This window comes from Amblyomma maculatum, chromosome 8 (genome assembly GCF_055883805.1).
Source record: "Amblyomma maculatum isolate TAMU_Amacu chromosome 8, ASM5588380v1, whole genome shotgun sequence".
Lineage (NCBI taxonomy): Eukaryota > Metazoa > Arthropoda > Arachnida > Ixodida > Ixodidae > Amblyomma > Amblyomma maculatum.
In genome coordinates, this window is record NC_139351.1 from 1,729,471 (window position 1) to 1,742,263 (window position 12,793).

The window sequence follows — 12,793 nt, forward strand, 5'->3', positions numbered from 1 at the left end:
CGACCAAGTGTGCTCGGCCAGAGCGCCCGCCCGCCCGCCGCGTTCGCTGCCGGCACTGTTCCGGTAAGCTCGCTTCGTCTGGTGCTGCAGATGCTGCGAACCTGTCTTACTTCATAATGCGGCTGCATCGGACCATTTTTGGCCCTGCGTTGAAGAGAGCACCACGCCAAAGACGGACTGGGCTACAGCTGCAGTAAGCGTGCGTTTGTCATTGCGCCGTTGGGCGATACTCGAACGCTGTATAAACACCCTGTGGACTAAGATTGCATTATATGCAATTCGTGCTCCTTTTGTTACTGAAACGACCTTTACTGTCTAAAGGGCAGTTGTTAAAGCCGGCCAGCTATTGCGCTTTTCGACTCGCGCAAATGCTTTCGCTGTCGTAGTTTATGTTTACAAAAGTGGGGATCACTGCAATAATCAAGTCATATTCGGTAAATATCTAGGTCTAACGGATACTGCCAATAACTATGTATGCACAAAATTGTCCAGGAACTAAAGCTTCTTGAGTGTAAAATTCGAAGGATCCCCGTCTAATATGAAGCTCAAAGCATATTTTACTACGGTTCGACTAGTCCTGTGGTGTGGGATCCATACCATGCCAAAAATTTTGAAAATACGAGTCTGGAGAGCATTAAACGCCATGCTATTAGTTTCATATCATCAGATCATCGCAAGCGTTCATCGGCAACCGGTGTGGTGATGCAGCACGAGTTGAAGACGCTCCAGGTGCGTGCATCGGTTGACAGGTTTAAATTTTTGCAATTGATATACATCAACACATAATAGGCTGATCTCGAGGAAATATACAGCGCGAACAGCGATGATAGACGAGGAAGTACCCAAGTGTAGAAAACTGGGCGAGTTGAATAGGATTCATCTTAAAGCAGCTCGAAAACACAGGACTAAAAGGAACAGGAGACGACACAAGCGCTTGTGTCGTCTCCTGTTCCTTTTAGTCCTGTGTTTTCGCGCTGCTTTAAGATGAAGTACCCAACACAAGCGCTGGTTCGCAACTAAAATTTATTCTGAAGGAAGACACTTATATAATGCCCATAAACGTAGCGTATGTCCAGTGAACATAACAGATAAACAACGCAGGATTACACTGTATAAGGGGTTATCTGCATGACATAAGGCACATCAAGTGTTGTCTAAGAACCAGATCTCAGAATCATACAATGCAATGGAGGACTGAGTGATGGACGTGCATATTGTTTTGTTGATGAAGAAAGCTTCCATAATATTCTTTGTGCGCTGATCACGATGCCGGTACAGTCCCTCGGGTTTCTCAACAATCGCTTTACATTCGCTTTTTTCTTTCTTCCCGCACTCAGAGATGTGTTTTGACACATCTGGCGACAGCTTCTGATGTTCTTTCAGGCGAATATTTAATTGTCACAATTGCACATTAAATACAACCTGCATCATGACGTACCCGACATAAACGCCTACATCACGTGGCACAAACAATTTTTAACTCCTTGGTCGTCAAAGAAACAGATGGTATGCTGACACAGGATGCTCCCGCTTTTTTAATCAGGTCAGCCTCAATTACTCTCTCTCGATTACATCTCTCTCGCCCTTGTTCATATGCGCTAGATGCACCAATGCAATGCAATGCACCAACTCGCCTAACAATCTGTGCTATTGAATATTTAAACACCTTCCGTTTTTTCCGATATACAAATTTTTTCACGTAAGAGGGATCTGATACACCACCAACCACACACAATCCACAAATCTTGATCTATGCCGCACTGAACACTTGAAGGGTTGCACTTTAATTCTTTTACTCCCCCTGTATTGACACGTTGAAGATTTAGGGTTGCTGAGCATACCATGTCAACATTGAAACGCTACATTTCTCAGATTATGAGCCATGCGATGCACACAAGGAACGGATATCCTATGCCCCGTTATTTCGCTTGCGTTGGCCGTTCGGAGTAGCTGGCGATTAGTCTCTCACATGCACGGTTTATAACAGAGAGCGGAAAACCTGCAGCTGTGAGCTGTTGCACCTGCAAGGAAACACCTTCTTCCATGGAGTGGGGACAAGACTTCCCTAGAGCAAACCACGGCAAGAGAGAGCTATGCCGTTTTATACCGGTTTCCATTGGGCGAACAGGAGCAAGAGCAACTAACAGCCAGAGCAGCGCACGAAAGCACTGGGGACGCGCGTTCTCGTCTCCCCAATGGAACGTTCACCCTGCTCGGAGAGCAGCGTACCGAGGCGGAGCGTGTGACGTAAGGCGTCATGTGATCAAACTTTTCCCGCGCTTGCGTTGCCCTATCTGCCGGCCGAATGTCACCGCTTCCGTGCTGTTGTCAGATGGGAGGAGGTTTGGCACCAGAAGGCGCCGCACCTCAAGGTCTCACATAACCTATCTGCCCGTCATCCTTCATACATCATCCCCTGCACTTCCCCCCCTCCCGGATGTTCGGGGGGCGGAGGTGTTTGTTTCGGGATGACGGCCGTACCCTGGCAAGGGGGCAGTCGTGTGGTGACACGCACACAACAGTCACCGAACACTATGCCAACTGTGTTTAAGGTCCCCGCTGTGATAGTAGGCCGAACACAGGGAGACCGGACCTTCTCTGGACCTCGGATGTCCTGAAGGACAGCTGTAACTTTAAAGGGCTTCATATTGGTAACCTCAGCGGTGATGCTGGCATTGCAAAATCAGGGGTTAGACGAGCTGTACGTGAAAGTGCTGGAAGATATATATAGTGGCTGCACAGCAACCATAATTCTGCATAAAGAAAGTAACAAAATCCCCATAAAGAGAGGTGTTAGGCAAGGAGACACAATCTCCCCAGTACTATTCACAGCTTGTTTAGAGGAAGTATTCAGAGACTTGGAATGGGAGCAGTTAGGGATAAGGGTAGATGGAGAATACCTCAGTAATCTGCGATTTGCTGATGACATTGCCTTGCTAAGCAACTCGGGGGATGAACTGCAAATAATGATTGATGACCTAGACAGGAAAAGTAGAAAGGTAGGCTTGAAAATCAATATGCAGAAGACTAAGGTGATGTTCAACAGTCTCGGGAAGGAACCGCAGTTTACATTAGGCAGCGAAATACTGGAAGTAGTAGGCGAATATGTCTACTTAGGACAGGTAGTAACCGCAGATCCGGACCACGAAAAGGAAATAACAAGAAGAATAAGATTGGGATGGAGCGCATTTGGCAAGCACTCGCAGATTATGACTAGCAGCTTACCGGCATTGCCCAAGGGAAAGTGTACAACAGTTGCATCTTGCCTGTACTCACCTATGGGGCTGAAACGTGGAGGCTAACCAAGAGAGTTCTACTTAAGTTGAGGACAACCCAGAGGGCTATGGAACGAAAAATGATAGGGATAACATTAAGAGATAGAAAGCGTGCAGAGTGGGTCAGAGAAATAACTCAAGTTACCGACATTCTAGTAGAAATTAAGAAGAAATGGACATGGGCAGGACATGTAGTGCGAAGAGAGGATAACCGATGGTCGCTGAGGGTAACAAACTGGATTCCAAGGGAAGGAAAGCGTAGCAGGGGGCGGCAGAAAGTTAGGTGGGTGGATGAGATTAAGAAGTTCGCAGGGGTCAAGTGGATGCAGCTAGCACAGAACCGGGTTAGGTGGAGAAATATGGGAGTGGCCTTCACCCTGCAGTGGGTATAATCAGGCTGATGATGATGATGATATTGGTTATGGTACGCCCAGAAACCTCGCAAATAATCGGTGGCCTGCTCCACGTGTCTATGAACTCTTGCTCGCTGAGGTGACGCTGCTCACGGCTTAGGTGAAACCAGACCTCCCTGCGGACTCGTGCGAGCACCTCATGAAGGCCGGGAACACTGCGCGAAAATGCAGCGGCGCACCTGGCAGACCAGACTTGGTACATGCACTCAACGAGCAAGAGCACGAACAGTTTCACACCATGCCTGGGTAACGGGTTGAGGTACCTGACAGTTTGATATGGCACTCCTGGAACGCTAAACAAGGTAGCCACTCGTCGAAGGAGGGCTGCTGGGAGAAGACATTGTGTAAAGATGTGCACAATGTCTTCACGACCACCACAGAACGGGTAAACTGGACGCAAGCTCGCTCGTGTGAATGCCTTGCTGCGGATGGGGAGCTGTCCGTGTGCAAAGCGATACATGAAAGTTGCTCTGCTTGCATCCAAAAAGTCTGCCAGTATCAGATTCCAGCTTGGACGCATATTGGACAGATCTGTTTGAATATACCTAGGGGGGAGCTTCGGCGTCAAAAGGTTGGCTAGATCTTTTAACGGTACTGCCAGAATATCTATGTCAGCCTGGAGGCCTCTGAGTCGCTCCAAGCAGTTAGCTGCTTGTGCATAAAAGGGCGAAGGAAAGCCAGAACGGGGAACACAGTAGGAAAACGTGCTTTGCGAAAAAAGACGAAGGCGGGAGCTCAGCAAGAACGAGGTCAAGCTTCGAGTCAGGGACAAGTCTAAATTCAGGGCTGTCTGAGTCCATCTGACGTGTAGCACTGCGGTTACTACGCCCTGGTCAGGGAGGCCAAGGTCTCCCTTGTCCCGAGGCTGTTTCACCACAGGCCTCCCGATTTAATCTAATCATTCCGTTCCACTGGAAACGGAAGAGGATTCTCTCAAGCTGCAACTTGGTGCGTGCTGGCAGAGGTGTTATGCAGGCAACATACGTCAGGAACGAGAACAGAATTGACCGAACGACAGTAGGCCGCGCCGTGAGTGGGCACTTCCGCCATTTTTCTCGATCGTCCTGCCCGGGCTCCGGGCGGCGAATAACCAGAAGCACGGCCGGTCTCGAGGGAGAGAGCGCGCGCGCTCTCCCTCGATATCGGCCGTGCCAGAAGTGACATCAAAAAGGTCACGTGACTTCCTCCGTTCTCCCTGTACTTAGTCTCTCGTCCGCCGGCTGCGACGGAGGCGGCCGCTGAATGATCGCTGCGTTGGCGCTGCGGTGAAGCGGAGTGCCACTGCTAGAACACTATACCACTGCCGACGGAGCAGACGACGCGCGCGCCCGTTCGCTTCGAAATGCATTCGCTGCATGCTCATTGTCAGGTGCCTTGTACATGCGATGCCGCTCTTAAGTCTTTGATTTCAGTTTAGTCGTAATATTGAATTCGCAGCCGAGTTGTTGGCATAACCACATATACGATTTTTTTTTTTTTCGTGAGCGCAGTTTTGGGCGCATGCCCCTGAGCCGATGTAGAAACGAAGCTGCTATTATCCTGCTGAAGCTACCGCCGTGCCGTATTGTAATGAAGACTTCTAAGGATTTTGTGCAAACAATTGCGCTTGTATGGAGGACTATACTAGACGCACATTCTAGGCTCCAAGGACCATGTGTGCGAGCAACAGAGCGCTGTCGCCGGCGTTTTCATTCGCGCTATAGTTTCATCGTAACTTCTTCGGACGTTTAGCTAAGTTATAAAACGTATGTAGAACTAGAAACTTTCTGATGCATGCACAATTAAAGCACAGTGGGTGGAACAGCGCGAAAAGACGAAACACAAGAAGAGACGCACAACAGATGAGCGCTGACTCGCCACTAATTTTTTATTAGGAAGAAAGCGGATTCTTATACAAAAAATATGTCACATGATGTTACAAAGAACGAAACCCTTGACCAGGCAAAAATGTGCCGATTGACATGCAATAAGGTATACATAGGTCAAACGAGTCGGTGCATAAATATTCGTCTGCGTGAGCACCTCAATTCGCTGTCGGGCACACGATATTCTCACTTGAAAGATCATTTTAGGGCTTGTGGGAAAGAAGGAAAGCAGAAAAGCAAAAGTTGTCGCCCCTTGGTTTCCAAAACAAAGATTTTGTTTCGCCATAGGGACAAAACTAGGAGAGAAATTACGAGGCATATTACATCAGCAAGAAGCAGTCGCAGTGTGTCAGCCAGCCTTCATTGGTGCTTATCAAAAAAGAGGTTTTTTTTCTGGATAATGTTTGGTGATAATTTATCATTTGTAAAACGGGCCGTTGGGGAGGAGAGGGCTTGTATGTTTGGTCTTGCTTGATAGGGTTTTCCCCGTGGCTGTTGAAGGAAGAAGGTATCTCTTGAATTTTGCCTGGTCAAGGGTTTCGTTCTTTGTTACATCATGTGACATATGTTTTTGTATAAGAATCCGCTTTCTTGCTAATAAAAAATTAGTTGCGAGTCAGCGCTCGTCAGTTGTGCGTCTCTTCTTGTGTTTCGTCTTTTCGCGCTGTTCCACCCACTATGCAATTGTACCAACTCGCCCAACTGTCCATCCTAATACAATTAAAGCACGCAAGATGGGAACCCGAGCCCTTCAAATCGCACCGTGCTTCAGGCAAACTGCTGATAGGCATTCTTTGGTGCTTAGGAAGCCTAGTAGCCACTCATCAGAGTATGCCATCACTTTTGTTGACTTGCGTTTTGCAAACTCTAAAACATATTTTAACAGCCAGCTGTTGAGAGGAAGGGCACTAACACTTCTTTCAAACTCGGTCCTTTTTCATTTTCATTTTTCATTTCACCTAGAGCTTTTACCAGCTTTGCCACCTTGTCCTTCGTACGACAAACTGCTCGAGACTTAAAAGTCTGTTTCTTAATTTTTTCTTCTTCTTGACAGGGTGTTCTGAGTTAACTTTCGCAAGTATTTGCAGGCTATATGCATGCCGCATCAGAAATAATGGTACAGTTCGTCGCAAATTAAGTAACGCGCCATTGTAGGAGGGAAAGGTCATGGTAATAGGCTTCAATCCGCTGCCAGGACACAAGCTAAGTTTCGCAATGTCCTTAAGAAGATTAATTACCTCTTCTGCCGACTTTACAGCTATCTCCTTGACTTTGTTTCCTCGAATGCACACAGCAGCATTCATGGCAGCTTCACCTGTATCACTGCGATGGAACAGAACTCGCGGATTTGCGTAGATTGCCTCCAGAGATTCGTCCTCGCTTGAGTGGCAGTATGCGATTGTTAATTGCTCAACATCGGAAAGATCGACATTTGTCCCCAGTGGCGGTGGCATGCAGCTTTCTGCATTCCTGGAGCAGGCTCGCGTCACACGATCCACCACCGCTGTATTCTTCAGCATGGCTCCGCTGATGCTTCAGGATCAGTGCGCTTTTTTTCTTTCTCTGCAGGTCTCCCTGCTGACTGTTTTTGCTCGTACAAGTTGCGCTCCTTTCTCTTGAGAGGCAGGGGTTTCAACAAGTATTTTGGAGTGTCAGGAAACAGCGTTGAGATGGTATCCATCGTGAGTTGCGTAACATCCCGGGGAACCTCAATTACCTTTACCTGTCTTAAAACAATAAAGCAGGGTTTGAAGTGTCGCTCACAAACGTCGACACTAGCTTATTCGTGTTACAGTAATGTGAGGGCAACCATGATCCGGATCCTCCGATATTTATACATAGCGATATTTATATCAACGTCCATTATTTCCTTTCTGCAACTAACAAAATAATGAGGAAGATATTCTCCACTTACGGTTTGCCCGCCACTGAAGCTGACAATATCGGCACCTGACGGCAGTGGGCCTTTCACCGAGCAACCCATCTTCGTACATTGCTTGCACGCAAGGGCCTTATCATCGTTCTCTCTTGAACTTTATGAGAGCACAGCCAACCTATTTTCTTTAATTTATTACGCCTTTTAATTTTCGTTTTACATATTCCTTTATGCCCTAGCCGAGGCAATAAAAAATGTTATTGCCTTTGCCGCCGCTCTTCATGTTGCGCTCCCACTCTTGCCTCTTCCTGCGTCTTTCGGTGTCCTGGAGAGAGAGCATTTCACCTTGCACGGGCGCAACCCGCTCTTGCACCCGGGCAAGGAACACGTGCTATCACGCTTACCCCGTTTTCTGGACATGACGCGATCACATATCCCAAAAAAAGGCACACTTGCACACATGCTAGCTAATTTGCGAGCATTCCGGCTCGCGAGCGAAAGGAAGTGCACGTGGTGCACGAGCCTTGCCACGGCACCAGCGGATCAACGCGGCGCAGACTCGCATTACGGCACAACCTGGGCACAACCGCCACAGCACCACGTACACAACGCGACCACGCTCCGAATGCGTGCAGCGCCCCCTGCGCTTTCATCCGGGAAGCGGCCAACCAGTTCCGTAGGGAACCCCGCTCGGACGGCAGACTAGCAAATACTTCTAGGGACTCTACCTGTACTCCGCCGCTGGCGACGGAGCACCGACGACTGGTGGTGGTGGTACAAACTTTATTTATGAGTCGACAAGGTGAAGCACTAGGTCTGGGCCGACTCTTGATCTCGGCAGGTGGCCGGCAGGTGGTGCCTGGCGGCGACCTTTCCCGCCCAGTCGACCAGCCTGGCTAGCCGGGTCCGAGCTGGAGACCGCGATCTCCCATCCCTCGTGGTCCGTTAGGCCCCATTGGGCCGGAGGTTGAGATTCTCTACAGATAAACTGCTCTCGGCTGCTCCCGGGACCCCAAAAGCGCGCCTCCTCTGCCAATAGAACACAACGCTACTGCTCCTGTTCGACCACTGGTAGGCGCTGAAACTCGCGAGAGCACTTTTAGTGCAGCTAAAAGTGCTCCTGTTCCCCTAATGGAAACCGGTATTAGAGCGCAGATCTGTGGCGTCCTGTTCCTGGGTTTTGCGGAGGCGTCGGCGTCGGCGTCGTCGCCCTGAACTGAGGGTGCTACTCCTCGTCCCTCAGTATGTAATCGCCATATCAGAAAATAAACGTTTTTCACTCACTCGGCCTCGCCCCTTTCAGCTCTCAGTTCGAGCCGGCGCTTCAGCTGTCGGACCCTCGCAGGAAGAGGGGAGGGGGGGGGGGGGCGGTACACTCAGCGGCGAACGAGGGGGGCAGGAGCGCGCGCAGCAATCGAAAAAAACGAGGAAAGGTAGGGGGGGGGGTCGCCGGAGGCAGCGCGAGCAACGACCTGACGCCGCTAGCGAGTCAAGGCGACGTGCTGCGTAGAACACCGTCGCCGTCAAGCAGAAAGAGGCATATTGACAGCTATTGCTACAATCCTGCGTTGTTTTATGTTCACTGGACATACGCTGTGTTTCTGGGCGTTTTATATAACTGTCTTCCTTCGGAATAAAATTTAGTTGCACAACAGTGCTTGTGTTCTGTACTTCTTCGTCCCTCGTCTCTCTTCGCGTTTTATATTTCCTCAAGATGAACATAATCCAACTAGCCCAACTTGAAATTCTACTGCAGCCTAATAGGCTGGCCAGGTGAACTATGTTTGCGCTCTGCACCACAATGGTCATCAAGATTGAGCAACCTGCCATATCATGCTAGGACGGAACAATTTCAACATTCTTTTATTCCTCGCAGAATTGAATAGTGGAAAAGCCTGCCTATTTTCATTACTGAATGTGCTCATTTTAACAGTTTTGAGCGCTCTTTGCGATCCTAATTTATGTAACCCCCTCCTGCTTGGGCAACATTGCTGCTTGCAGTATTTAGAAACAAATCATCATCGTCGTCGTCATCATCAGCCTGACTATACCCACTGCGCAACGAAGACTCCCACATTCCTCCACTTACCCGGTTCCGTTCTACCTGCATCCACTTGACCCCTGCAAACTTCTTAACCTCATACGCCTACCTAACTGTATGCCGCCCTCTATAAATAAATAAATAAAATACTTTGAGACCAGCCGCTGTGAAACTGCTTTGCGTACATAGGTAGGGATAGCTTTATTATTATGCTGGCACCCGACGGTTTTAGGCTCGAGTCGTTGGCTAAGCGCCGACCCGACGTTATGCGCTACTCTGCACTGCCCCCGTTCGGCCCGATTGTGGTGGGTCGTGAGGCTTTTCAAACTGCCTTTTCCGCCAGGAATAGGTTAGGAGTGCAGTGCAAAAGAATCAACCAATAGATTAGAAAGGGCTGACAAGCACCGAAAGAAATTTGTCAGTTGTTGCTGATGTTATCACTAAGATTCCTCTGTCATGCGGCCGATTCTGATTCTTCATCGGGGAGACCAGACGCTGCGTCAGGCCGAAAAATGATATTTACACATTCCTCCAATTGCGAAACCTGAGAGGCGTTTTTGGACGAGACCACATTTACTGCCACTTATAAGGATTAGAGCTCAGGCTTGATATCAGCGGATTTTCACATTCACGAATTTGATGGTACGTGTGTCAGCCAACCACCGGTGGCTCTATTCCCACAAGAACTGGCCCCTCTTTTTTTGTTAGCTCACATAAGTAGGCCTATCTATCATGGTTGCACCACAAATGATTTTCTGCGCTTTTTTTGGCCAGGCACTTTACATCGCCGGCTTTATTTTTGCAAAAGGTCGTTACCCAGTGCCATTCTTTAGCCGCTTTTAAATGAAGCAACCTGCAATGAAGTCTGCTGAGTCGATCGCCCCGCCGTAACACACAATCTAGTGAGAAGAGTAAATACTTCTGAGGCGGCTTTTTAGGGCGTTTTTACGCCACTTGGGGCCCCATTCGCCATTTTGTTCAAATTGTGACGTACGCGTGACGTGTGCAGTAGGATGGTGCCAGGTTAAGTAAGCACACAATCGGGTTACGCATTCTGAAGAAAACAAGAAATAAAGTGACAAAAAAGCGCGCTGTCGTCTGCTACTATATTTGGCGCCAGCTATGAAAAACGACGGTGCTCTTGCAGGAACCTATACTATGCAGTGCATTCCGTGATTCAGAAGCATCTGGTGTCAGTGAGGCGAGTGAAGTTGTTGTGGCGTTGCGGTATTACACAACATACTTGCGGTCGAACATTCGGCATCAGCTACGCACGGAAAGGCTGCGCAAGTTTCAGCTGGAGAGCAAGAGCGGCAATGGAATATTCGCAGTGGGTTGGTGCAAAATGGGAGCGGAAAGTAGCACTCTTGTACATAAGCGCCGATGAACTCTCACGTTCACTTATCAGCGGCTTTTAAATGCAGGAAATAAAACGTTTAAGGACTTGGTCGTAGACAGAAGGAATCGACTGATTTCCAAAGTAGCTCCAGCACTGACGAAAAGGAGCCGGCGGAGCCGGTAATTTCCATCTCTGATGACAACTCTCGCAGTCTGAAAGTATCGATTACTGTTAGGTACTGGCTGTGATGTAAAGGCCATTGCCAACATACTAGGTCATTTTGGACAGTGCTTCTCTATTGTGAATGCTGTAACGTAGCACTTCCTTGTTTTCAACCAAGACTCGTCCATTTCGCCACAACAGATAGCGATAGTTTCTTTTCCTTTGCTCATTTTTGGTCATCCAGGTTAACCTTTTCACACTTTGGGTAAAATTTTTTTTCATGTATATGTCATCTTCTTTCAACGGCATTTTGTATCATAAAAATTAATTATTTGGGTAGCCAGCTTATTGTGCTCCTGCGGACAACATTCTGCTGTAGACGGGCACCCGTCTCCAACAGAATCTCCGTCTGTACCTTAGCCAGTGGTTAAAACGGACTTTTCGTCAGAATTCTAGCTACCTTGAGGATATTCAAAGTCCTTCGGACGAGACCCTAAAATGGTTCAACAAGTCACAACGTGGCCTTGATTTCAGCTGGCACCAGCCTCCTACTGAGGTGGTATGACAGAACGCTTGATTTACCGGTCGCGATGGCGAAGTTTACACACAAAACGACTACATCTTATGTGGCTTGTTGCGATAGGAAGAACCTTTGTGTGGGCCAGTCGTTGCGTCATCCTGGAGAAGGGCATCGCAAACGAGCAAGGACGACAAGGCAAATAAAACTAGAGCAGACTGCCAACTCAATTCTTATTGAAAAACAGGCCACATTATATACTCTAAAATCACACGATACTAGTGATCGGGGAACACGAAGCACAATAATTGCCAACTCGACGATCATCTTATCAAACTAGGAAGTTCAGGGGCAATTTAGAGGATTAGGCATTTCCTCTAGCCATTCTTAGGCCACTCAGTCGTGCGGCTTCGGTACAAAGGTGGCTTTATCTGTTTCGTAATATTTCATATAATGCTTACAAGTACATTTTAGTGATGAAGCAATGCCGGCGAAAATTAAAAGGCAATAGTGACTAAGCATGTACGCGAACCAGGATCATCCATTGTGTGGCTGACATTAGCGTTGTCGCGCCATAGGCAACCTGCACTGCATAGGTAGCGCTGCAATTGTCCCGCAGCGTAACTCAGAAATGCTGCTGTTAGCCGCTTGGTTCGCGATAAACGACCGAGCATGTACAGGAGCATTATAGATACGCGTGTGACAGATAACATCATATACAGGCGCTCAGTTATCTCATGCTTATGCAGGGGCTTTATTCTCGACACACATAGCCGCCGTTCGGAGCCATTTTTTTTTCTCTGATTGGTTCACAGAATCATCACGTGTTTCAAATTTGTGGCGCGAAATTTCGGTGTGTCGGAACGGCTTTTTGCGTTGAGTTAACAATGACGTGCAGAAGACTATGCAGAAGACTAAGGTAATGTTCAACAGCCTCGGGAAGGAACAGCAGTTTACATTAGGTAGCGAAATACTGGAAATAGTAGGCGAATATGTCTACTTAGGACAGATAGTAACCGCAGATCCGGACCATGAAAAGGAAATAACAAGAAGAATAAGATTGTAATGGATCGCATTTGGCAAGCACTCGCAGCTTACCGGTATCGCTGAAGAGGAAAGTATACAACATTTTCTTCTTACCTGTACTCACCTATGGGGCTGAAACGTGGAGGCTAACCAAGAGAGTTCTTAAGTTGAGGACAACCCAGAGGGCTATGGAACGACAAAATGGCAGGGGTAACACTAAGAGATAGGAAGCGTGCAGAGTGGGTCAGAGAAATAACTCAAGTTGCCGACATTCTAGCG

General features: G+C 48.1%; 1 protein-coding gene across 3 annotated transcripts in view; it reads right to left on the minus strand.

Annotated features, from left to right (window-relative positions):
- The window catches only part of LOC146180432 (receptor-type tyrosine-protein phosphatase T-like), a 680,195-nt gene that overhangs the window by 657,571 nt on the left and 9,831 nt on the right, over positions 1-12,793 (minus strand). The window lies entirely within an intron of this gene.